The following is a 27,306-nucleotide window of genomic DNA, read 5'->3' on the forward strand; positions in this document are numbered from 1 at the left end:
CACTATGATAAGATATAGAAAACATGAATTGCTGATTCATTCATACACAGTAATATATATCATATTATTTTGTAAGAGTATCACATTGTCTGTTCAATAAACACGTAGAGAAGTGACATTTTCATCATTTTCATTTTTATATTTTTTTTAGCAATTTAGCAACATGTTCATAAAAACAGTGTTGGTGTTGCTTTAGCTACTGTTCTACCATCTCTATCTCTCTCTTTGTGAGAGAGTGAGATGCAAAGGTCTAGTTGTATCTTACATTACTTGATTTACTATATGCCGAAAGATTTTTATGGAATTTCATAGCAATAATGTTAAAATATGTTAAAAAAAATAAAAATCACAATTGTAATGACAAAATGATGTCCTGAAGAGGAAAGTCGAGATATAGAGACTGTGTAGAGAAAATAGTAAAAGCAGAATCCCAGAACCATCATGCACTTACTGTTCCTGCTATACCACAATGGAGAAAAATAAATCCATGTTTAGATTGTTCTGACTAAATGACCCAAGATTTCACACTTGATATAGAACTTTTATGTTAGAAATGATTCTGATAGGATCACTGAGGCTGCATGTTAATACCAGGTCTGAATGGGGCTTAAGTCTCGTGTTGGACTTTATTTGCCCGCAGCAACACATTATCATGACTCGAGAGAAAGACTGACTCATTTTACAACCCGGCAGATCCTTGAACAGCAGATGAGCTTCCAGTGGGTCCATGCCCTTTGTCTGGAACAAAGGAAGCAACAGCTGTTGCTTTCTCAGGATTTATTTTCTAACCTGGGGTCTAAGAAAAAAGAAAAACTCCCTTTATTTTATAACAAGAAAGCAAAGGAATCTGCAACAAACTGAACCCACGAGTTCATTTCATTCTGACATCTCTGTGGTGGTGGACCGGGGGAGGAAAACTTGAAACGTACAGGTTCAACTCCTTCTTTCACCTGTCTCATTATTAGCAGCGATGAAGGACACAGTCAGAATTCCCTCCAATTATTCTGTCCTCGAGCCGCCTGTCTCCCTGTGTCCACCTGTTGACAGAGCTGCTGAATGAGTCTTGGGCAGGAATGTTAATCAGAGAATCTGACATGTTGCTGGAGAGCTCCGCAGCGCCTCGGCAGGGCTCCTGGACGAGGGGGATCTGTCTCTGTGGAGCGACTCTTACATCAAAACATGTAAATATGCTTCATAAACTGTAAGTCTAAAATATAAAAAGTGTAAAACCAACGATAATAATAAGTCAAAAACAGGCAGGAAAAAGTTGTTTAGTTGTTTTGCTGTGCTCAAAAACAACTAAAGAAAAACACGTGTCAAACACATGTGCACCACTGCACTGTATTAGTGTTGATAAACTCATATACAGTTATGAGTTATGGTCCTGACTCGGTGTAGGTCCCTGAAAGTCTTGGTCATGGTCTTGTTATACTCTTGGTAAAACACATTGTTCTTGTTAAGATGGTGCTGGTTGATGCTCGGTTGTGTGACAGATGTTTTGCTCATGTTGTCATGTTTTAATCAAATTTACATTTCCCTCTATTTCTACACAAAACGCAGTTTTTGGACTAAACTAAAAGACCAGGTTATTGTTGATGAAAGTAGTTAAAGTAAATGTTAATGCAATTCATTCACTACAGGTAGTTATGAGTGATACAGTTCAGACAGGTGATGTCTCCGTTTCTGCTCATTCATACTGAGCCTTGGTAATATATAACCCTGGAGTTTTCAAAATAAGTCTCTGACCTTCTCGTGTTTTGTTTTCTCGAAGATTCTAGAGTTGGCCGTAGTTCAGGCATCACTTGGAAAAAAAGCATCTGCCAAATGACAAAATGTTAAAGTAGAGTAATGTGTGTTTACAGGCTGTGACTTTACTCAACTTAAGTTTTGTGTTTGGTTTCACCAATGAAATAAAATAAAATACATTTACCGTTAAAACATGGTTACTTTCTGATTTCAGAAGAAGGTTTGGTTTATTTTTTTATTCAGTATCTAAGTGGCAAAAACAACAATTTGTGTGTGTGTGTGTTTTCTTCTTCTTCTTTTTTACCCCTCCCACTAACTAATGAGCCACTGGTGCATGAGACGGTGAGCAGCACAGCTAAAAGATGAGGTTAGTGGGGCTAATTCATCACATAGCTGAAAGAGCCCTGGGGGCAGAGGAGATCATCATCAAACAAAACACAAACTAATTGCAGAACATTATAGCTCAGCTCAGCTCAGTATGCGCGTGTGTGTGTGTGTGTGTAGTCGTGCTTTGGCCTCATTTTTTGGGGAAACCACAATGTTTAATCCTGACATTAGTACTTGTTTAGCAGGCATGACGCCAAGCTGTGTGTATTTGGTGGTGGTTAACCAGCCAAAGAAAAATCCTAATGAGATGCAGTACATGTGTTCACTCATCAGCTGGGCTTTACCAAAACATTTGCTCAGCCTGTTACAACCATACACAAATATACACTTTTTCTTCTTTTTTTTTTTTGAGTGAATTACATTTTCATTTCTGTTTCTGGTGTTCCGTTGTTGTTTTGTTGGGGTTCTGCCTTGTCATAATAAGTGACAAAAAAATTGCATAAGGGAAAAAAAATACAAAAAACAGAGCTTTGATCAGCAAATGTTTGATTTCTTTAATTTACCTGGGATGCAGTGCAGGATGTGCTCATATATCTTGGGGGTGGAGGGGCTAAATGACATGTAACACACAAAAAAAAGAAGAAAAAAATTGGCATTGCAGCTCTCCTTCATGTATGACATTGAGGAAAAAAAAATGCTGGTCTATTCTGGCCTGAAAAAGTACAGCTGGTCAGACATCATATTATAACTTTCAGTCTTCTAAACAAAAAAACCAGGCCAGAGACCATCACCACCAGCAGCTCCTGGAGAGAAACCCTATATTATTATTTGTATTTAACCTTTATTTAACAAGGTGAAAGAGCCATTGAGATCGAAATCTCATTTACAAGGGTGACCTGGCCCAGAGTTTAGTAGCACATGCCTTTATAAATATCACAAGTACAAGAAACTACAAACAGTAAATTAAAGAAAAACAGTAGTTCAATAGTATAAAAGTAATAAAAGTTGAAGAGAACACAGACACTGATCAATGGATTTCCATTGCCTCTCATTTAAGACGCAGCTAAAAGTTTGTGTTGAGTGTTGTCATTTTGAGTTCAGTTTGGAGAGTATTCCAGGCAGAGGGGGCAGCAAAACTGAACGTTCTCCCCAGTTCAGACCAAATGAATGATGTTGCTGGAGAGTATTCTGCAGCAAAGAAAATAAAGCTCCCTTTATATGATATTCAAAAAACTGTACTGTAAAAAAAATGACACTTATATTACTTCAGAAATGTATGAATGAATGGAAACTAATGCACAAATAATACAAAGGTACCACACCTTGACTGAGAATTGAGTCATAAAATGAGCATCCAGGAAAGGGACTGGAGCTCGGGTTGAGCATGCGGTCGACAGGACACTAGTCCCCTCACTTGTGACTTATCAAGAGCTGCTGTGTTCTAACTGACAGGAGAAGTTCTGGAAACATTTTGTGGTCATTTACATTCTCAATTTCAGGAAATTATATTTAGTTTAATTATATTTTGTTTAGATTATAAGAGTACTAATGATCAGATTAAAATATTATGATTATTGCACGATGTGCTAATAGAATTGTCCATTCATGTTCTTGTGAACATGTGTACAAGAACACATTTGTTCTCAAAGTTTGATTGTGACCCTTGTCTACTTCCATGTTCACTGCTGTAAAAACACCTAAAAGAACATCTGATAGAGCTACATGTCTGCATCAGAACACTCCATTTAACGTGATTATTAGTTATTTTGAGTGTGATTTTTGTGGATTTCGGTAATCACTTTGTTTATATGTCACTTTCATTTTCAGACTACTGTTCTGTCAAAGAAGAAAAGCAAAGGCGGCAGAGCCAAGATTATCTTTTCATCCTCATCCGCACACATGGACTTAGCTCTTATAAGTATTTGTGGCTTTATTTACAGGTTAGGGTTTTGCAACTGTTCACAAAATCCTAATTTGTGAGTCAGGACATGCACCATCATGTGGATTAGAATCCTTAAAATGTCGTCACTCAACAGTCACTTTTATGTAAAGAGGACTGTTTTGTGTGCTTTTTGTCACTCTGGTTAATAAACAAAGCACAGTGTGTAAATGGTACTCAGGGGAGTTAAATCCATTCAAACAACTGGGGCACAATGTGAAACTTTCCAATCCTCTTTCAAATCCTCATCAGACAATGCTCGGCTCAACACTAAATAAATACATCCCCCTGAACACTGAAGTGAGCGCGGCACTGAGGAGATGCAGGAGCCCTCCAAATCCCTGTGAAGGATCACTTAACACTGAAGTGAAAAACAAAACAATTATCTTAATCTATAGCTCACAAAGAATCAAAAATCTGTGCTGCGGGTTTCACTGGGGATTTGTTCGTGCAAGAATGATTACAGACAATTTGTTACTAGGTGTGTTTGGCTTCATATAGCAGAAGCAACACTTGTGTGTTCTCTTTTGGCTGGGTTCTACTTGGGTCTGCGTTATTTCCTCTTGGTCCATGCAGACCCTACAAGGACAGACACAAGCACAACCTCCAATTTGGGTCCATGCTTGCATAAAGGCCCAGGTATACTTCTGCGCACTGAATTCACCCCCCCACCAGTAGGTGGAGTATAAACCCCGGTCACCAAGCAGAGAAAAACATTTATTCAATGGTAGAAGGCCAAGGATATCGCACCGGCTGACAGCCGAACTCTCCAACGGGCCTTTCGTCTGTGAGTCTGTGTCCTATTCCCTGCGTCCAGACTTGTACCGCCACCCCCATGGTGAAGTGCAGGGGCGTCAAACATACGGCCCGGGGGCCAGATCCGGCCCGCCAGAGGGTCCAATCCAGCCCACAGGATGAATTTGTTAAAATTTCACACTACGATTACAATCTAAACGTAATGTCCAATACAATATTTTTCTCTTCCAGATACCTGTGACTAAATGTTTGTGCCATTTTAGATCCAGTGTGATGTGTAAATAGCACATTTAGGCACGATATTGTTGAAATTGCACTTATATTTCTCAAGAAATGTCATGTTTTGTAAAAATATCCTTCATTAAATCTAAAACAAAGGAGAAAAAAAGCAAGGAGTTCTTGTTGTTCATATGTCATTATGCTATTATTTCACTATTTTTACTGGTCCGGCCCACTTGAGATCAAATTGTGCTGTATGTGGCCCCTGAACAAAAATGAGTTTGACACCCCTGGTGAAGTGAGATACTGCAGGACCCTGTCGGAGCACTGTGGCGCGTATTGCGGCATGTGCACGGAAGTATATCAGGGCCTTAATGCACAGGCTCCCTTGTGCAACACTTTCCAGTCCCGTTGGCGGCGCACTCTTGTTTTTGTCAAACGAGACACCCAGGAAACATCTACAACTCAACAAGAACGTACAAAATATGGTGTAATCCTGAATTCTTTATTGTCATTACACAAAAGATACGGAATGCTATGCAGTCCCATTCAGTGCAATCTAACTATCTTACTGAAACGTCACTAAAGCGATATACAAGGATAAAAAAAGACCAGTATATGTGTGTGTGTGGAATGTTTCACATGTTGAAACATGACATTTATGTTCTACATCAACATTATATTCTACACACACACACACTTAAAGTGTTACTAAGCACATTCCCAGCATTTGGCAAGGTGATTAGTAACACATATTCCTATGGCGTGACAAAGTCAGAGGAGATATTTTGTGTCACTTAAAACACACCCTGAGTTGTGAGGATATAACATCAGTGCAGGTGGAACAATGTGTTCAGTGTCATGTGTGAGTCTTTTTGTAAGAAATATTGTTTTGGGGTTTATTCTTCATTGAAGTCAGGCCTCAGAAAACCAGATGGGTCACAATCATTCTTCTGGTGGTGTCACCACAAAACCAGAGAGAGAGAGAAATATATTTTCATTGGCCTGGATTGAGTTTCTCTGTCAGTTTCTTTGGGCTGAAAAAGTCTCACAAACCTGTCTGTCTTGATCGTTTTCTTTCATAGACAGACCTCGCTGTGGTCAGATTTTTCCCACAGAATTAATACTGATCATAAACTGCTGATTAACCGCAGCTTCAAATACACTTACGACCCATGTAACAAAGTGGAAACACTCAAGTCATCTCAGCGAGAGAAAGACAGTGGTGGTACGTGTGTGTGTGTGTGAAAGAGGTGAAAGTGCAGAAAACAAAAGAATAGAGCAGATTTGAGAAAAAAAGCAGTCTGCTCACGTATAAAACCTGACAAAGAACAGAAACATTCTCGCCGCGCTGAGTTTCTCGATGACCAATTCCGTTTGCACAGTGACACACCACAGGAAACAGCCAGAGCCATTAGTCTGACTGGTGTATGACTATATTCCATCTCTGCATTGGCAGGAGGCCTCGCCACTGCCAGAGATGGGGAACATTGACACGACTGTGCACCACAGCACAGTGGAGGGGAAAAAACATACTGGCATCGTGGGCTGCTTAAGGCTACAGTCACAGCACACCAGGCAGAAAAGATTTACACGCCCATTAAAGAGAGAGACAGAAACATGTTCCAGCCAAAAAAAACCCACATTCGTGTTTATGGACAATTTTTTCTCTTGTGCACTGCAGGCTTTCCGCCGGTGGTTTTGGGTCCTTGATCGTGTCTATGATTTTTTTTTTTTCCTAATTTCCCACACTAAGTCTCTCACAAATCAGTGTTTCACTTTCTCAGTTTCTTGATGGTTTTAAGGGAGAACGAGCAAATTACAATTAGCGCACAATCAATGCCAATGTTTTCCTCTTCTCTTCTTCTCCTGCTTTTACGTGGTACTTGCTGAACACACATTGATTATAACAAGTAGAAATGTTTTGTATTATAGAATGACAGTCAATTGAATAAAAAAGTTTAATATTAATAACATTTGACTAGCTGTGATGAAAGATTATTTTAATTATCTATTAATCTATCAATTGTTTTCTTGTTTTAACAAAAACAAAAACAAATCAGAAACCAAACCAAGAAGGGCTACAATAATTAAGTGCTTATTACCAATTGTTTGACAGATTCATTGATGCGTTGTGTGTGTGTGTCTCTATTACAATAAATTAAACAAATGTGTTTTAGAAGCTGTCATTATTTTGAGGTTTACTACACACAGGTCGACATTTTCTGTCATTTCATGGATCAAACAAAGTCATTTGACACCACCATGGCGGCTCGTTTCTCTTTCCCTTCCTTACAGGAAACACATCTGGAGACAAAGACAAGAAAACAGATGTAACTCATTTTCTTCTGTGACTTTCAAAATCAGTGAGGTATTTAAGGAGACTGCCTGTCGTGGCTAAGCTTCTAATTTCAAGTCAAACCACAACAGGAATTGTGTGATAAATGATACGACATGCTGTCCCGTGCAGCCCAGGAAGCACGATTTCAGAATGATGACAAAGGGTTAAAATGGTGAATCTGGTCCTCATGATGGCCTGAGCTTGCTGGGAATGTCATGTCTTCTTGCTTTGTAGTGTTTCTGCAGATGGCCAGCTGCTCGTGGTTTGGCCAGCCATGGGAAATCTCCAACCCATTAGCTTGTCTCCTGTCTGTAGTCACCGCTCTTATCTTCTGGTTCACCCTGCTGACTATTTCCCCATGAATAGAGCTACAGATACAAATCTTCCCCATGATACCATCAAGTAGCCCTTTGCTCTGGGTCCTATACCCTACATTTAAGGCCCTCCAGCTACGTAACGTTCTTAATGAATTCACAATTAAAGCAGCCCTGGGTCAACTGAGGCCTAAGGGTCCAAGATGCCATCCGTATAAGACGTGCACTTGTTTAGATATTTGACATCAGTTCACTATTTCAACCTTAGCCACACTAGCTGGGCTGGAAACAATGTTTAAGTTCATAACAACCAGGCAGACAGAGTGAAGAGTGTGAGTTAGTCAAGTAATGGGCAAAGGCTACATCCATGAGCATTTTAGCTGGAATTGTTTGGTTTAGTACGGATTTATCTATATTTTTATTTATCTATTTATTTTAGATTTGTTTGCGTTTACATTTGGAATAGTACCAAAATAACTGGCTCCAACCATTCAACTTTTCAGTACCGTTCCCTTGGGGTACCAGAGTAATGGTACGGTACGGTAGAGGAGGAGCGTCACTCCCTTGTGACCGGCGTTTCTTCAGCGTCTGCAGTCTATTCTCATACAAGGCTTGACGTGTTTTTGTTTTCAAATGTCACCAGTTCTCTGATGTGTCAAGGCGTCCTCAGTTCCGGTCACAGAAAGCACATTCCCAAACGTGCAAAAGTACACGAAATAGCTGTGCTTAATGCGATCTGGCCATGATTGGATCACTGAGGACGGATGTTCAGGGTCTGAATGGGGCCCTCGGGACCAAGATCAGGCCAAAAACGACACCAGTGTTCCATATGCAGTGTACTATAATATCAGTGGGGCTCCATTTTAAGAATCAACCGCCAACTTTTATTCACTGAAAATAACAGCTGTGCACCGAAATCTCTCCTCCCCACACTGACTGAAAACAGAGGATTTGATAGTACACCTGTGTATTTGGTAAAGTAATGATTTGTCTGCTCATATCCAGGAACCTTGTCTAGTTGATGAGATATCCATTATTCAGCTGGAGGTGTGTTAATCCATGTTGACGATGTCACACATGGGTTACTACAGGGGTGTCAAACTCATTTTTGTTCAGGGGCCACATACAGCACAATTTGATCTCAAGGGGTAAAAATAGTAAAATAATAGCATAATAACCTATGAACAACAAGAACCTTTGTTTTTTCTCCTTTGTTTTACATTTACTGAAGGATAATTTTACAAAACATGACATTTTTTGAGAAATATAAGTGCAATTTCAACAATATCATGCCTAAATTTACTATTTACACAGCACACTGGATCTATAAAGGCACAAACATTTAGTCACGGGTATCTGGAGCATTTGACATGACGTTTAGATTAGTGTGAAATTTTAACAAATTCATCCTGTGGGCCGATTGGACCCTCTGGCGGGCCGGTTCTGGCCCCCAGGCCGTATGTTTGACACCCCTGGGTTACTACAATCAAAGAGATGTTTAACAGTAGTATAGTAACAAACAGTGTAATTCATTTTGATTGAAGAATAAGCTAAATGTACGTTTCTTTCAGTAAATTGATTACAAACTGAACACGATAATGTGCAGACTGAATATAATTTGTTGAAAGTCTGTAGGAGCCTTTGGAGCACGGACTAGGAAAACCCCTTAAGTGCACACACTGGTGTTAATGGTGGTTGGTGACCTGATAATGATGGATCACATGAGGCTGCAAAGACTTGGTGGCAATGTGGACATGACAGCAAAGCAAGGGAGCACATGGCAGACAGAGAAAGCGTATTTAAGAAGACAGCAATGAGGTGTTGTAGAGCAATCCTCCAAGTCATACAAAACAATGCTTTGCTGTTTAATAATTAGTTCAGGAGTCAGGTTATAGATTGTAGTTGTTTGTGTAAAACAAATCAAATGTAATTTGGTTATGTAGTCAAATTTGTATTTGTTGACATTTGAAATGTGAACTCCGGGGGAGTAAAACCTGAAGCAGTTAGGAGCCGTGCCTCTTTTATGTCAGCTCGTTTTTCTGCTTGTGTGTGCACTCATGCAGCCTCGTCCTGCACACCCTGACACTGCAGCAGACATTCTTTGCCGGAAGAGGAAGATAACACCAGCAAGCGATGGGAAGATAAGGAATGACTGTCATGACATGCATGCTTCTTTTTTTTTCTTTTGAAAGACACAAAGTCACACAAGGAATTTGCAGAGTTCAGAAAAAGACTTGACTCTCATTGTGGTATTTGAACGCGACTAGAAATGTATCCAATACTCTAAAGACGAAAATGGAGGCTGTGCAAATCTGAGAATAATGAAAAGAAAACAGAGCATGTCGAGAAACCAAAAGTGTATGAGATGATGATTGGTTACCGAGGTTCATTTAAAAGTTTTTTGCTTTGGGCACTGTTTGCCAGCTGCACTTTATAAACACTCTCCCTGACAAAAGACAAAGATTAATAAAAAAAAAAACCCATTCATCTTACCCATTCATCCCCTCAGGTTTTAAACCTGGGCCTCCAAACGCTCGACTTCTTTATTTCTAATTTCCGCTGCCCTGACATGTATGTGAACGTTTTCAATTTCCTACCCTGAAAATTCCTGTGCAGTCAGCATGTACAATGGACATGTCAGGTCAATGAGTCCGTCAAGAAGACTCTCTGTCACTGAAAGCTGTCTTAAAATTAGCTTGTGGTTATTTCAGAGAATGAAGAAATCTTGAAAAGCAACTACAATAACTAGAATAAACAGTGATATATGACACACAGGCAATCTGTGTTATTGTATTACAAATTCTATATAAGGAATATGGTTTAAACTTAGGATAAACTGTTTCATACATGTAGTGTACGAGGCACAATTGCCACCTGGGTGTTTGTAGTTGTGAGCAATGCTCTCAAAGCAGCAGATGACAGTTTAAGACTAATCATTACAGTGTGTTTTAACATTGTCATTAGTGCGTCTTAATGCTGTAATGATGGTGTGTTTTAAGGCGGGCACACTGCTTGTTTTAATGCTGTTATGAGGACATGTTTGTGTGTTTCAACCACACCACATGTTTTTTTTGTTTTTTTTATTTTAATGTTCTTCATGTTGACACAATAAGGAAGGAACCCCAACGAGGTGCTTGTTGTGCCTGAACCTAACCACTGGTTTTTCGCTGTGCACAAACCTAAACACATTCATAACCAGTCACGCAGACAAACACATACTCGTGTCATAAGAGCCACCTAATGGTGTCAGCTAAAGCTTTTTTACACACACACACAGTTGATGCAAATTCTTTTGGCTCACTCATGCTGTGTGATGCAAATCTTGCAAATTATACAACGCTTCAGGTAATTTCATTTCAGACATGGAGGTATTGCCTTGGGTCATGTGTTGTTTATGAATCTTGTACATCTGTTCATGCTGATGTGATGAAAGAGGGTCAGGACAGACGTGCCCCATCCCATAATGTCAGTATTTAACAACCTGAGCTGAGACTCAACACCTATTCTTCTGGTAACCCTGCATTATTCAGCTTTGATCAGTGCGTTTGTTGATTTGTTTCTGAACTGTATGGTAAAGAAGTGATACTCCTGCTTATGTTAACCTTGTATTGAGTATTTGATGTTCAAAGGAAATGGTGTTGGTGTGGGTTATTGTAAAACTGTAAGAAGAACTGCAGCACAGTTTAGGACAGCCTTTCTATTCTCTAAAGACACATATAAGAGCCATTGTGTCGAATGCTGTAAACTCTATGATGTCATGTAAATTCCTCTGGCAGGGTATCATTTACTGGTGTAGGCGCTCATAATTCAGACAAAGCAAACCGCCTGATATCACAAGTGACAACCTGTTGATGTGTTTTTGCTGTGCGGCGAGGGAGTTGCTAGGCACTTTTTTAGACAGCAATTAATTTCATCTCCAGCCAAGGGTGGGTGTGACTGTCCAAATGGCTCGGAGAGGTTTAAAGCCAGCCAAGTGTGTGTGTGTGTGTGTGTGTGTGTGAGAGAGTGTGTGAAAGAAAAACACTGAGAGTGAGGGAATACGAGCATGAGAAATTTCCTTCAGCCAACTTCAGTTTTATGAGCAGCAAACCACAGTAAACAAACATAAAAGCACATTAAATGTTTCGTAGACTAAACTCGAGCAGCACAGAATAGGTCTCATACATAATAATGTTTGGTTTTTTTTAAGTTATGAACTGATGTTCAGCTTTCAGCAGGAGACTGGACACTTCGTTTGAGGTCACGTGAACATGTTCTGGATATTATATATACGGTATGTATACCGTATATAAACATGTTTGTGTAAACATACTATGTATCTGACCTTCAAGTAAATTAAAAGTTAATAAAAATGTAAAAAAAAAAAAGCTGTATTGTATTTCTAAACATGACACACTAGACCAGTGAGACAGTACTGTATTTCCGTTATAGTATAATTATCATTATCATATTATTAGTACAGTTGAAAGTTTCAAGTCCAGTTGCCTACAGCTGACTTCTGAAGATGACAATGAAATAAGACATAATAAGACAATAAAACATAAGATAAGCAACACAGAGTTTATGGTTTATGGAGAGAACCAAATTCAAACCAGTAAATAGAACACCATCCCTTTCCTAGTTTGACGATGATCTATTTTGCCGTGATCATTTATTCTGTGCAGTGACTTTAACAAATGGAGCCCAGACACATCTGGACTCACTGAAGCTCTTACAGCAGCCTGCTTATAATTGGCCATGACCCCTTATTCTGAAAGGTCATTGGTCAGAGAAGGTTGGATGGTTTAGGAACAGGAACATTAACTTCCTGTTATTCAGTGATAAACCCCACATTAGGTGGGTGCAAAGTTAACTATGGATCATTAGAAAGGATGGCAGTTGCTCGTTTACGTAAGAAAAAAATAAAAAAATAAAAGTTTGGTGGGTTTACTGAAATGGAAAACATTAAGACAAATATTACAAATTTAACCAAACCATGATGTGAATCTTCAATGTCAAAGTCAGTCTTGTCCATGCTGGTTTGTTGCCTTCTTCATAACACAGGATACATCAAGAAACATGCTCTTAGAGAAGGCCAACAGCCACTGAATTAAACCTTTGGTTTACAACTATTGTAAAATACATGTACATATATGATTACGTTGTTTTATTTGTCAAGATATTAGAAACTTTGGTTTGTATAGCTTGCGTTTTCAACCTGGCCTTTTATGACCTATCGCTCACTGTATGCAAATTGTTTGAAATGTAGGCTATACTGTAATACAATGCTGTTTGCACTATGATGTCACCATGTTGTCCACCTGAAGATTCATAGTGCCAACGCAGGTGATGCAGACCCACACTATCCTACGTTGTGTTGCTATAACATCCAACCGTGTTTCCTCAATGCTTTTGTGGGTAAATCACCTTCTCAGGAATCCTTTCATCCTCATTAGATGCCAGCTTTTTGTTCTCACATCCCGAAAACATAAACTTTGACTGTAATCTTTGAAGCTTTATGCTGCCTGCAGCGATTGGAAAACATCTCATTGAGGTGACGGCTCACCGCGGGACCTCAATGGAGACAGAAAGAAGCCTGAGGCTCACTGCTCTGCTCGTAACTCACTCCATATGGTGCAGGTCTGGACATCCAACTGACTTCTAGGACTGTTGCAGACTGGTACAATGTAAACTTAGCAGCTCATGTGAGCGGGGGCCACAGCCAAACCTCCCCCTCTTTCGCTTTTAGGAGAAGCATCTGTCCCCCTTCACTTTTAATATCCACCTCACCCATCGCCAAAGGCTCTGACAGTGACGTGGCTCGTATTTGAAATCTTAGACGGCTTAAAAAAATTCCAGTCTCTCAGTTTATTTAAGATTGAATCATCTCAAAGAATCTGAGAAGCTGGAAGATAATACTTAAGGGTTCACACAAGTATCACAGAGAATATCCTCTTTTCCCATCTTTGTGAGTGAAAGACACTTGGACCCGTCTTTCTGTGAGGAATTTCTGTTGGTAAGTAAGTGAGATGGTAAAAGAGACTGCTGGCACTGAAGACTGGGGCTGGTAAGAAAGAGTACAACAGGTAACAAGGACCTACTGCTGAGAGACAGATGGCTGAGCTACACAATAAGAGGCTCGTTTGTGTGTGTGTGTGTTAATGTGTGTGTGTGTGTGTGCGTGAGAAAGAGAGAGAGAGAGAGAGTGTATTCGCAGTATATCAATTTGTCCAATGGGCAATCAAAGAATTCCCTGTGAATGTGAATGACTGTTTCACAGAGCAGCTTCTGACGTCTCTTTAGGGGTTACTCACTCTGTGCTCTCTAATGAGAAATGTAAATGTGGCTGTAAAAAACACCTTCAGGGTTTCACATGAGGGAGAGTACACATGCCTGTGGCTGTAGAAGTGAAATTCGTCAAAAACAACAGTAGAACCACAATTATAATGTTTTGGCAGTAGTTGCTTTTATAGTGTTTTCCAACCAAATATGAAACAAATTGTTTGGCATACACGGTCAGCGGAGAGACCCAAAGAGATGCAAGTCACGTCAACGTGTCTTTCACTTCACTTGCTCAAACGGAAACGTTTGAATTTCAGATTTGCATGATGCAATACTGCGATGATGAGAAATCCAAACCTCAATCAGTCGCGAACTCAATCATTGAGGAGATTCAGACTAAGAAACTACTGAGTGACTTCACCATTGCTTCTCTTGACAGATGATGTGTAATTATAATACTGTTTGTCAGGCATATTATTGGCAAGTGTGAAATTTGATTCACTTTCAAAGTTCATCATCCAGAGATATCCGCCCAGGTAATAATCATTGAATGCATTAAAGGGGACATATTATGCAAAATCAACTTTTTAACAATTTTAATACTTATATTTGGGACTCAGGAGGCCCTACCAGTCGCCAAAGTGTGGAAAAAGAATACTCAGTCATGAGTGTAAGTATAGGCGATAAAACACTCGATGTTGAATTTCCTGCGCTTATGACGGCAGCATGCGCATTTCACCGCGAATGTTACCACCCCACCAGTGAGTTTACTTCGAGAGCTCCACCTTAGCTCCACCTTGTCCCTGCGAGAGTGCAGGCGAGGGAGGAGGAGCGGTATTATGTCAACGCGGAGGGACATGTGTGCTGTTGGTGGCTGCACAGGGGAGCACAGTGTTTTACAGAGGATTTTATATATGAAGCTAATGTGCCGGATAAAGTCAGCAAACGTGTGTTCGTGTGTTCGCACCACTTCACATCAGACTGCGGCCAGCGGTCGTCGTATTTAGTCAGGGGACATATTTCACCGACGTACAAACACACACATTGTTAAGAAAAGGTCACATAGAGCTCATAACTGACCATTCTGACACGTCCTAATTAAAATTCTATACACACACAAAACCCTTTGAGATGTCTTCATACTTTCTGCATGTCGCACCTTCTGCACAGACGTGTGTGCAGTTACATACTGAGTCATGCCTGCAGTTACATACATAAAAATGAGCTTTCTAGCTTTCCATGTAGGCATAGATGATCGATGGTCCGGGTGGTAAAAGATTTCTGGACTGCATGTGGACGTCCACATTTTTGGGTCCTTGTGTCGACGACTCAGAATGATGACATTTACTTCAGTTAACAGAAACTATGAATTGGCCTTTATCCTGTAACGCATCCACAGACTTCTTACTCTAATCTTAAATATTTCAAACCATAATCTAATGGAACTCTAATCTTAAATTCAAGCCTTGACCTTTTAAAAGCCATTTGACGTAGTGAATACTGTCATCATAACTATGGTTTTGAGCCTGAATGTGTCCTGACAAACGTAGAAATGTGCACACATGTTACACACTATTGTGGCTGCCTTGCATTCTGCCGCCTGGAGTTAATATCAGTGAAATCTTACATGTAGTTCCTTCAGTATGCTTTGTACGTTTCCCTGCAGAAAAGTAACACCACACACACACACACACACAAAAACCCTCATCTGTTTGCATGTGACATATAAACCTGGGAGTTGATGCAGATGTTTCAAATCACAGAAAGTGCTCCTCCGTCAAACCTCCATCAAACTGCGTTGGAAATATTTCTGCATTACATCACGCCATCTAACATATGCGTGGGAAAAGCAGTGCACTCACTTGCTTTCAGGAAATGCAAAAGACATTGCAAACATCTGTACTTAACCAGTTGCAGAGCAAAAAAAAACAAACTGTCTTCATTTGTTTTGAAGCGCTCTGTTCCTGACATCTTGAATTCTTAGAATTTTACAGCTGATCATGGATGCCATCGACAATATGAAACAACTGACAGCCTGCAGTGAATCAACAACAACAGACATGTGAAGGTTGCTTTTCTTCTCCGCCACATGTATGGTGATTATTGCATGAGAACATGAGACACAGTCAGGCATGCAGATGTATGCCGATGGATGAATCACTGACAATCTCATATTGCAGGGCTCTAGCCATTGTAATCGATATAGTTAAACCATCAACCCCCACTTTTGGAGAAACTCCACAGCAAAGACCACGTCCAGTTTGGATGATTGCCAGCTAATTATTCTTTGCTTAATCTATATAGGGCAGTGCAGAATCATATGGATTACACACACACACTCACACACTGGTACCCTATCAGGGGCAGACTGAGCTGCTGTTTTGTAAGTAAGCTTGTTGGCCGCGGTGGCTCTCCACACTAAATAGCGAGGCTAACCAGTGTTTGCTTTGTGGAAATCCCTCTGGCGTTTGCAGAGTGAGATGGTACAGATGGCTCACACAAGCCTGGCTGCATGGCAGGCATTAGAGGCTGTGTGTTTTCAGAAAAAAGTGTAGTAAATGTGATGGTGGCGCAAATAACTTTTTACACATAGTGGTGGAAAGAAAATAAGTCCTGTGATAATGGCGCTAAATTGAGCTGCTTATATGAAGGTGTTTTAATACTTAATATTTGATTATTTGTGTGTGTTTATTGCAGAGGATGAAAATTAATGTAAATACTAAATACTGCTGAAATCCAAATGTTTAGTAAATGTATTGTCATCAGAAAAAATATAGACGGTAAGAAAGCTAATATTTACAATATTAGCTTTACAAGTTAAAAATAAACTTGTAAAGTAATTTTTAAATATTCACTGAAAATAATAAAGAGAATGTATACCGTACTCTTCTATGCAGCAGCACAACTGTTTTATGTTGTTTTTTTTAACCACATGATCCATGGAGGACAGGGTTCAGGATTCGACGCGGCAACCTGCGGGCCTAAAGTGAAAGCTCAGCCAGAGCTGAGGCCCTGGCCTCATATCATCTGGTTTCTATTCTCTCTGCCCTGTCCAATGAAATCTGACCTGCTTTAGAGGAGAACTGAATTATGGGCCCATCAACAAATACCATATTCTCCCTTTGAAGTTGCATACGTGATGGAAAGTGGTAAGATGTCATGTGTTAAAGTTATGAACCAATATTTTGCATTAACATACTGTGCGCGAGGTTCCTGACTCTTTGACACTGTCGTGACTTTATCTGTCCCGGCAGGAGCCAGACTGAGCACCTTTTTCTTCCTTCACTTTGCCCATATGTCAGAACTATTTTCAGTCTCCCTCTGACTCCATATAACCCCCACAGAGGGAACCTAGACTAGTGGGAAGAGGGAGGGCTGGGTGCATTGCAAGAGATAGATTGACTCTGACTGTTTCGTGACAATGGTGGATAATTTTACCAGCTGGTGAATAGTCTGCTCTTGAGTCATTTAGAGGTGCCTATAAAGCCTGTGTGTAATCTTCCTGCCTCCCACTCCTTAATTGTACCTTTCATGGAACAAGTTGCTTTTGTTAAAAACAGAGAGATAGCCTAAGGTTCCTCTGATCTAACCAGGAAAAAAGGCATGAGGATAAGATGTGCAATTCAAAGACTGACAATAACCTTTCAGCATAATGTAAATCAAGATATCCAAGTGATAACTAGACTTCTGCACCACCTTTAGGTGATGTTTACAGCTTAGGCCCATTGACCAATCTAGTGCAGTTCAGAGAAAGAGTGTGCCTCCAATTTGCTGTTCCACTAAACTAGATTAAGTCCATGTCCAGACGGAAACAATGATAAAGAATCGAGACAGAATCGGAGACAAATTGAACTGATTGGGGAAAGAAAGAAAGGAAAAATAACGTTGACGTTTTGTGACGCTTTCTGTCATAACTCTTAACAGCGCAGGAGAGAGCAGGGAATATGACATCAACATTTTCCGAATCTAAAACAAAAAAACACCATCTCCATGTGGATGGAATGCCTCTCCAACAAAAAAAAACAAGTCTCTACTTCTCTGCAAATCAACCTGAAAAGGAAAAGAATCCATGGCCAGTTTCACAGGGGAGCTGCTGCTGTGTTTGCTCCTGAAAATCATAAAGCATACTTATAAATACTCTAAATACTCCCCTATAAGCAACTACAAGATTCATCAATATGAAGCCATAACTCCATGTGGACCAGGTGATGATAAAGACCTGCATCCAGGTGTGTCCAGAATTTCCACTCCATACTAATGAAGCAGTTAGAATGTGGTAGGCGGCGGCTATGCTGCAAAGGTTTGATCTCTCAGTGATTGAACTTCTGATTGGGAGGAAAAGGACAGTTTTCTATGAAGTAGTTGCGTCCCTGTCCAGGAGACACTGTCCTCCACTGCAGTTTTTCTTGTCTGCTGATCAAGACATTTTTGAAAGGGGTAGTGAGGCTCTTTAGGTTTGGAATCCTTTGGTAATCTTCACCTGTAGCTGGAGGAGCTTGCTACTGGCAGCCTGTGTGTTAAAGTAAATGGTCTGTGTTTGTCTACTTTTCTTGTTTTTGCCATTTACCCGTTCACAATCTGCCAACACAGCCTTCCCGAAGCAATGTGGGGTTAAGTGTCTTGCCCAAGGACACATCAGCATGTAGACTAGCGGAGCCAGGAATCGAACCCCACAACCTTATAGTTGAAAACATGACACGCTCTACCACTGAGCTACCGTCGCCAACAAAGTGCATAAAGCTGTGTAATTGGGTGGCTGGTGTTTGGTGGTGCAACAAACCAAACAAAATCATAAACACAGTTTGAACACTTGACTTGTGAATTGTTATCAGTGAAGCTAATATGATGCAAGTGATGGTCCTTTTAAGACTTAATATATACATCTCATACATATAGTTTGTTTAAACACAGGTCGTTAAATTTAGAAATCCTAAAAGACAATCGTGACATGAGCACCAGTGCACAGGCCCTATAAGAGCCATATGTGTCAGTGTAGGAGGATGACCTGCATGTACTGTGGTCGATGAAGATCTCAAGTTAAGAAGTGACCCTCTCTGACAGTTCAGAGGGATCAGAGGTTATCCCTGCAGTAACAGCTGCATGGGATAATGAGTAACAGCACTACTGCTGTCCTGGGTGAAAAATACCACCACCATTAGGGAGCTTCATGTAAGCGGAGGAGGAAGGGAGGATGATTGCACTCTTACCACAGTACAAAATGAATCCAAGGCCTGCAGTTACAAAGAGTTGGGAGTGAGAAAGACACACATATATGTGTGTATTTGGTTTAAAAGCTCCTTTTAAAATCATATAGCGCTATCTTCTTTTATGGAAGTCTATTTGAGGAGCGCTCTTGTGCGTCTATATGAGGGGAAAGATTTTTTGGAGTTGCCTTTATGCTGCAAAGTATCTGCTGACAGCATCATTGTGTCATTTCACTGATGCATAGGAGGAGGTGTGGAGATGTTGTTGCTGATATTCATTACAAGCCGCTGCCTCAGCTCACCAAAGCCTCTCCTTTGTGAGGGGGATCAAGCGAGAGGCAGGATAAGGCTCTCCACAGAGACGCGCGCCTGTGGTTTCCTCTTTTTCACCTGCATCAACCGTCTTACACTTCTCACAGGGGGCGCTGCTCCATCTGAGCTCAAACTGCTTTTTAACTCGTCCTCTTCTTTGCACAAGCCCACATGTTTTCAGACAAAGTTAACGTTCATTATAAGTGTAGGTCGAAATTTTCCAAACAGGAATTTGTTCAGCATGTATTTAACAGTTTCTGCCATTTTATTATTGTATTGACTGAACATTCGATCAGTCATTAAGTGGCACATTTATAAATAATTAGGTTACTTCCTTAGTGATTCTGTGATGCTACATTTTTAGTCAGGAGTGTGAGTATGAGTCACTTACCGCCGTTTAAATGCACTGGAAAGACATGACGGGGAAGACGAGAGAGAGAGAGAGAGTGACTGGTGGCAGGGTGCTTCCTGACCAGCAAGGGTTGTGACCCTGCAGAACCTCTGCAGAATGATCCATCTGTGGAGATCAAGAGAAACTGCTGAGTCGTCGGAGCTGCTGAAGACCAGAAGATGTTGCCTCGGGACTTTTGACAGGCTCAGATCAATCGACCAACGCCTCTGCAGCCTCAAGATCACCACCTTAAAAATGGTGACAGTTTAAATTTGACTTTTCCCACTTAACTGACTGACTTTCACACAGAAAAGAATTCATTTAAGTCAAATTCCAACCCTTTACTCACCACTGTCTTTTGTATGTCAGGGCTGAATGGCTGTCCTTATCTGTCCATGCATCAAATCACTGCCACATTTTACTTATAGTTTATTACTGTCATATTTAGGGTCCTACATTTTTTCCAGAAGTCGTGCAAATTCCGACTTTTTTTTTTATTATTTCTCTCCCAAATGTCTGCATCAGTTTGCAATCAGCCAAATCTTAAAGAGCTGGTCTCACACAATGTTTTTGTCGTATGGATTGTCGGGTGGTGATGCCAGTGATACCAGAACAGGGGCGTCCCTGTCTATCTTCAAGAAGCTCTTGAAAACCCAGCTCTTCCAAGTACGTACCTTACCCCCCCCCTCCCCTGTACTATCTTCTTCTGCACTTGGATCGGCACTCTCACTCTATATCAGTCCACTGTTTCTAGTGGAGTTCTTTCCAAGACTAGTTTATTCCTCTTTTGTAAGTCACGTTGGATAAAAGCGTCTACTAAATGCTTTAATGTAAATATGTTTTTAAGTTAACACTGAATAACAGAGTTACCTGAATCTGGTTGTAAATGTTTTATTGCTGAATGTATAGACCTTATTTTTGGCAGAAACATGTAAGTCGACGTCCACACTTGTGTGCGTGAGACTTCCAGTTAGGCACTTCCAGTCAGTATTTGTGAAGCTTTAAGTAGCTTTACGTAGTAGTTTTTACTTCTAGAAAACAGGTACCATGTGTGTCAGGAGTTGCTATAAAAGCAAAAAGGCTTTAATGAAACGGGAATGTTTTTGGTCATCGGCCGCAAGTAAGATGGGAATGTGGATGCAAAGCACTGCACAATTTTTTCCCTCCTCCAAGGACTGAGGAAGCACGCTGTGTCCAAAAGCTTTAAACTTGAATAAGCCACCAAAGCGTTCCTATGTCTGTTCATTTTACTTTGTGGAAAATAAGAAGACCATCCGGCACCAGAGAAGTGGCTGGACTATGACACGCCGGCGACAGGTAAAAGGTCTGAGTCGGACGTAACTTCCTCATGTTGTCCTAATCTCAGTGAGGCTTTCTGGTTCCATGAATGTTATAATAATCATAATCATAACAATGACCATGAATATTTGACAATTTAATTTGTTATAACAGCCTGATCTGAATTCTGCCATTAAACTTACTTCAATATTTGAAATTTTCTTCCATACATATATCACAGGATTATGTGTAGGCCTGAAGCAGCTTTAGGTTTAGCTGAGTTAGCGTTTTCCCAGATGCTCTTGGCCTCATTCCCTGAATGTGTAAGGCAGGAGACAGTTGAAAAGAAGGGAGGAGAATTAAAACAGGAGTTTTGTTTTGAACTCTTTGCAGGAACGTGATTCCTTCCTTCCATTCCTTCCAGCTCAATTATCGGACCTCTTCCCTCCTCAGGGGCTGAGCATCACCCGGCAGGCTCTGACTTGTGCGAGGGTCTTGAAACTCTTTAGCACACCGGATTTCTGGTAACCTTGACGCTATTTGTGGCGCACAAGTTATTTTCGAGCCAAATGTATTCAAAGCAATATTTATTAACTAGATTAAATTGACAAATGAATCCTAAATCACATATTTCAGTGATGACTGCTGGCAGAATTAAAAGAAATAAGGATTGGAATGAAGGGAAAGTGAAAGTATATTCACAGGAATCCTTTTCCCTTAAAGTTCTCCCTCCCTCTTTCCATCCATCTCTATCCTCCTTCCTGTCCGCCCAGACAGTTTGCACCAGTGCTTTGCGGGGAAAGTATCAAATGTCATGTGGACAGATTTGTCTTTTCTAAAAGACCACTAACACCTGTTTCTGATGCTCATTTAAAACTTTTACTGGCTTGTTTCTCCAGGGCACATACACACACACACACAGTCATGTGATGAAAACCATGGGCACTGACTTTAGTCTAAAAACCTCTTTCCTCTCCTCTAAGATCTGATTTATTCCCACTGATTAGATGTATTACTATTTCTTTTTATTACTATTACTATGACTCATGTACATGATGTCCACGGCAAAGTCTTGATCCAATGACGGCACATGAGAATACTCCATGTCTTAAATTGGTTATTATGTATTCCCAGTGTGACCTCATTCAGTTAAAAGGTTAATCATGAAATGGTATTTGCATCGCTGTGTCTTCTGTTGTCTTAGGCATAGCCATAGGTGTCACAATGAATTTGGTCCCTCTTGTTATTCTGTTCTCCCAGATGAGGACGTCATATGAGACACCTCTCGATATAAAGCAGTCGACTGCATCACTACACTATGACGTTATTGCAACTGTTGCACTGTTTTGGCAATTATGATACTGAGTTTCCCATAAGAAATATCACAAATGACATAATTCCTTTTTTATTGCTCATCTCCACCATGCATATGAAGTGCTAAATGGATTTGCAGTGATCCGATAGATAGAAAGACATTAAGCAGCATGTACTCACAGGCAGTGAGAGGTTTGAAACGGGACAGACTACAGGAAGAAATAAAATCTGTAAATACCACAACATGACTTGACAAGCGAGTCATGAGGGCAGGAGGAGGTTTTTTTTCCAAAGCATATCGGAAACATGCATTCCAGTGTTTGTCAATTAGGACTCGTTATCAATTTACCTGTGTGTTTCGGCTCAACACTCGTGTTTAGACACAGATAAAGTGAGTCCAAGTTTGATTTTCATTAACATACGCTAAGAATCATCATGTTGTTATGTGACGAGGCTGCTGTGAACGTTTGTGAATGAATGCAAGTGGTGCACGTTTTTGCATTGGAGTGAAAAGTCCTTCAGTGTACTGAAGCAGTGAGCGCGGAAGCCCCACGTCTCCTTCATCGTTAATACCTCCTTAAACCCTTTCTTTTGTAATCTAATCAAACTCTCTAAATCAGCAGGGTTCAGGATGGAGGGGGGGGGGTCATCTTGTGTTTGACAGCTTACTGCAATTATAATTTATTTAAGGCTTACAAGGAATCCTTTCACTCTTGAACAAATCAGAGTGAATTCCTGTGACTCTGACATGGTTTTCCCTCCCTATAATTATCCTCCACTCAGTGAGCGCTGAGAGAGCAGCTCTCCTTTAACCCTCCTGCAATACCTCAGAGCCTGACACTTGTAATTAAATCATAAAATAACAACAACTGCAAATTCAGAGTTTTCAAAACGAGCACTGTAAGACTGTGATTTGAGGAAACGGGTGCGTGCCAGATGACCTCATCTATGCCATCTTTTAACTCGTGTCATAAATCCTGATTTTTATTGCTAAGGCGTTGGGCCTTCACGTCTCAAGGCCTGACGCTGAGAAACAAAGCAGCGCTGGCGTACCCGAGGAGTGTCGCTGTGTAACCTGACACACATCAGGAGATAACAAGTTTGAACAGGTTACCAGATACACACTGATTCTCCTTATGTTACTGCACATGGCAGCCTCTGGCCTGTTGACTCCCAAATTTGACAGCTTTGTTAGTCAGTTGAACATCTTATGCCACTCAAAGCACTGTTCTGTTTGTTGCTTATCATTGAGTCCTGCTCTGTGGCTTCATTTAGCGGCCACAGAGCTTCAACACTGGGAAACACACTTCTTTCAGACTGGAAAACCTAAAATCCTGCCTTACTCTTTTTAATTTCAAGCCTGAGATACATCACAGATACAGCTGACCTCGTCTTTGATGTAGTAGTATGAGGTATTTATATAAAGTCTCTGTTTTACATATAGACAACAGACATGACTGTTTAGAGAGGGAGATGCAGGGCTGGATCTAGGCATGCTGCTACACCAAATGCTTTGACTGCCTCACATAATTATCCCCCCAATGTTCTACAAAATAACAACAAAAACATATTTTATTTGAAGCGGTCATGTTATAATTTAAAGACAGAGTACACTATTTATAGAATGGTATTTAATCTGTAACCGTGTATTTGAATATTTGAACTCAAAATCACAGTAATAAAGTAATGTTTCCATAGGGCGAGGCAAAGCAGAGTTGGAGATGCATTCATCGATGTCCACTTTCTGCTGTCACAGGTACCAAAGTGTGCAGTGCTTGCTGTGTATGTTCCTTGAGATGTTGTTATATGCAAAAAAAATCCTTTGTAAAACTGTCTCCATGAACATGACATGAATTTTCCATCCAGTCACAATAATGATTCATACAATAACATCAGTTGTCCTCTGTAACTAAATCTGAGACATGACAAGGTAAAAAAACAAAAAGTGTCCCATACTGAGACCTTCACACTGAGAATTTTAGGGCCCATTTTGTTGGTATAACCTAAAGTCATCATTGTGTCATCATCTTTCGCTATATTCCTTCTTTAATATGTTTTAAGGACTTCCCTCTGATTACTTTGCCCTTGTGACCGAGTGATGAATTAAATGCCTGATTTAACATGGGCCCTTTGTTGGAAACCTCTTTGTGAGGAAGCTCTGTCTAATCTTTCTAATCGTCCAGTGGGCGCTGTGGTGTTGTTGACGGCTGGGGGCCACTCAGTCCTGCTCCTATTATTCCTCAATGACAGCGTGTCCCTGGGCAAGGCAGCAGAACTGTCAGGTCTCTATGTCACACTTCTCCACAGGCAGGACATGGCCAGCCAACAGCACAGATAGGGGTCCTTGAGACCCGGGGATCACTGCTCATCCCTGAGGATGCCTACCTTGGTTGTTTAGCAACCAACTCTGGCTGACGGTGATTGTTCGATTGTGTTGGTCCTGCTGTGTGATGGAGCGGTGGATGTGGGGGCTACAGCCAAACTAACCAAACAACACGATGGCGGCTTTTGTTGCCTCACCAAAGAGGAGGAGCGATCAGGATATTCCACTCTGTCCTTTCATGCTGAAAAGTCACTGGAAGTGCAAGCAAACACACACACACACACACAGAAAGGTACTATTTTCTCACAGTGTTGACATGTTTCACAGTTTTTTATTTATTGCATACATTTATAAAGACTACAATTATAAATTATTTTACTATTGATTAATCGAGCAATTCATATTTTCCATCATTAATTGCTTGGATCTATTAAATTAAATCAGCAAATACTTAAAAAATGTTCAGGATAAAAACTTGCTTGTTTTGAATCATCAATCACTGGTAGATGTTGGGGGAGATGGTGTATTTAAGACTTGTTTTGACTATTTTTTGAACATTTTGGTGAATTTCTCAAGACATGCAGAGAGATTGTGACACAGTTATGTAAAGTGGTGAAAATCTGGCATAGATAGCAGTTTGTAGTGTTGGCAGGGGGACGTGATCACAGCAGGCACAAATGACAAAAGACAAATGTCCTCTACTGGTTGTAAGAATTATACAAAAGCACAACAGGAAATCCAGCGAGAAGTTGTGATGGATGCATGGATGGATGCTTTACTCAATACAATAAAGCTCATTGACCTTTGTAAATGCATCATTTTAACCCAAATCATCATTTATCCCCCATTGAGTTGTCATATATTTAATTTATTTTATTGTGAAAAAGGAACAATAAACACTCACATGTAAATGTGTCTAATTGTAGCCACTGGCTAATTCATCTGTCGTAACTTTTAACAAAAAGTCCATTCTGCCAGGTTTATTCCAGACATGCCCGAGCATTACATTCATTACAGAGTTAAACTCATTGACAGTTTGCTCATAAACAAGACCAACTTTCAGTCACATCATTTCAAACTAAATAAAACCTAAAAACAACAAAGCTGGTGGCGCCTCTTTTGCACGATACTGTAGAATTTCAGTGACAGGAGGACTTCCCATCTCTCTCTCTCTCGTGCTGCCTTTTACACACGATTTATTTTGTTTTCATGGCATGTCTATAAATAGTCTGAAGCACTTTTACTCTTACTGTATTGTTATTCATCATTTAATGCACATCTATCCGTTCCCAGCTGATGATATGGGATGAAAGGTGGGTTTACACCCTGGACAGATCGCCAGTCCATCATAGGGCTGACAAACACTCTCGCTTATGTTTGTTATGTTTTTGAACTTTGAATTATGAAGCACTATTACATACATTTCATTACATGCATTTACGTATGAAAGGTGTACTGTATATAGGATTATAGTATTATTATAAAGTTGGGCTCCACTAAGCCTGAAGCTGTTGCCAGCTTTGTTCTCAGCATAGTGGAAGAAATGACTGCTCTCCATTAAAGTGTGGCTGCAGTAAGACTGCACCAACCTACACCATGTCTTGACCTTTGACCCTGGTCCCCCTCCTCCACTCAGATTATGAAAGGGGACTGTTTACCCTCTCATTCCCACAGACATTTGAAGACTTTCTTAAGATCAGAGACATTCCTTATTTTAAATAAACACTGTTTAATACCATTATACCTAATAAAACAAACCTTTTTAAAAAATCTACATGTGTTATTTTCCCTGACTAAGAAAAAAAAACATAGTACCTGGTACCTGCTCAGGTGATGATTGGTCAGACTGCGGGCCTCTGACTGGCCGTCACAGGAAGAGACGTCCGAACAGCGCCAAACTGTAGATCACTTCAAACTACTTAACAATCCTAAAAACTTGGTTTTAATCTTTAACAACTGCAGAAGTCTGGTGTAAAGTCACTAGTCACTCATGTGTGTGTGTGTGTCGCGTATAAAACGAAGTAACCGCAGTTTCACGCAGCCGTGCAATGATGACTCCGCCCACGTTAAGTAGGTACATTTTTTGGAGTAGAGATGCAACCTAATCACGCCGTGTTGTGCCGAGGCGAGGCGAGGTGAGGCGAGTAGAGCCCGTGGAAATACACCATCAATTTCTCAACACTTCAAAAAGCGTGTTTATTAATCATTGAGGACTAGAAAACATAAATCCAATCATTCGACTCTTGTAAGTTCAGGTTTCAAAACACTTCAGTGAATACAGTAGTAAAAAGCCACAGAGCGCTGGCAGCGAGCGACTGAAGCAGCTTCCACTTCTTTCATCTCCCCTCTAATCTTGTGTTTGCACAGCTCTGTGTCTTGTCAGTGTAGTTTGTTTAGGTTGTATGCCCATCAGTGCAGCTGTATTCCTCCATCTCAGCCCACATCTAAAAAGATCGCCGGTGATAGATTTGCAGGCAGAACACTTCCACAGCCACAATCCTGAGCTTTGACAGGAAAATGATTAAGGCTAAAGGAGTGTTTCACTGTAAACACTGGCAAAGAAAATGTCTGTGTGCTGTGA

Source organism: Solea senegalensis, linkage group LG5 (assembly GCF_019176455.1).
Source record: "Solea senegalensis isolate Sse05_10M linkage group LG5, IFAPA_SoseM_1, whole genome shotgun sequence".
Classification (NCBI taxonomy): domain Eukaryota; kingdom Metazoa; phylum Chordata; class Actinopteri; order Pleuronectiformes; family Soleidae; genus Solea; species Solea senegalensis.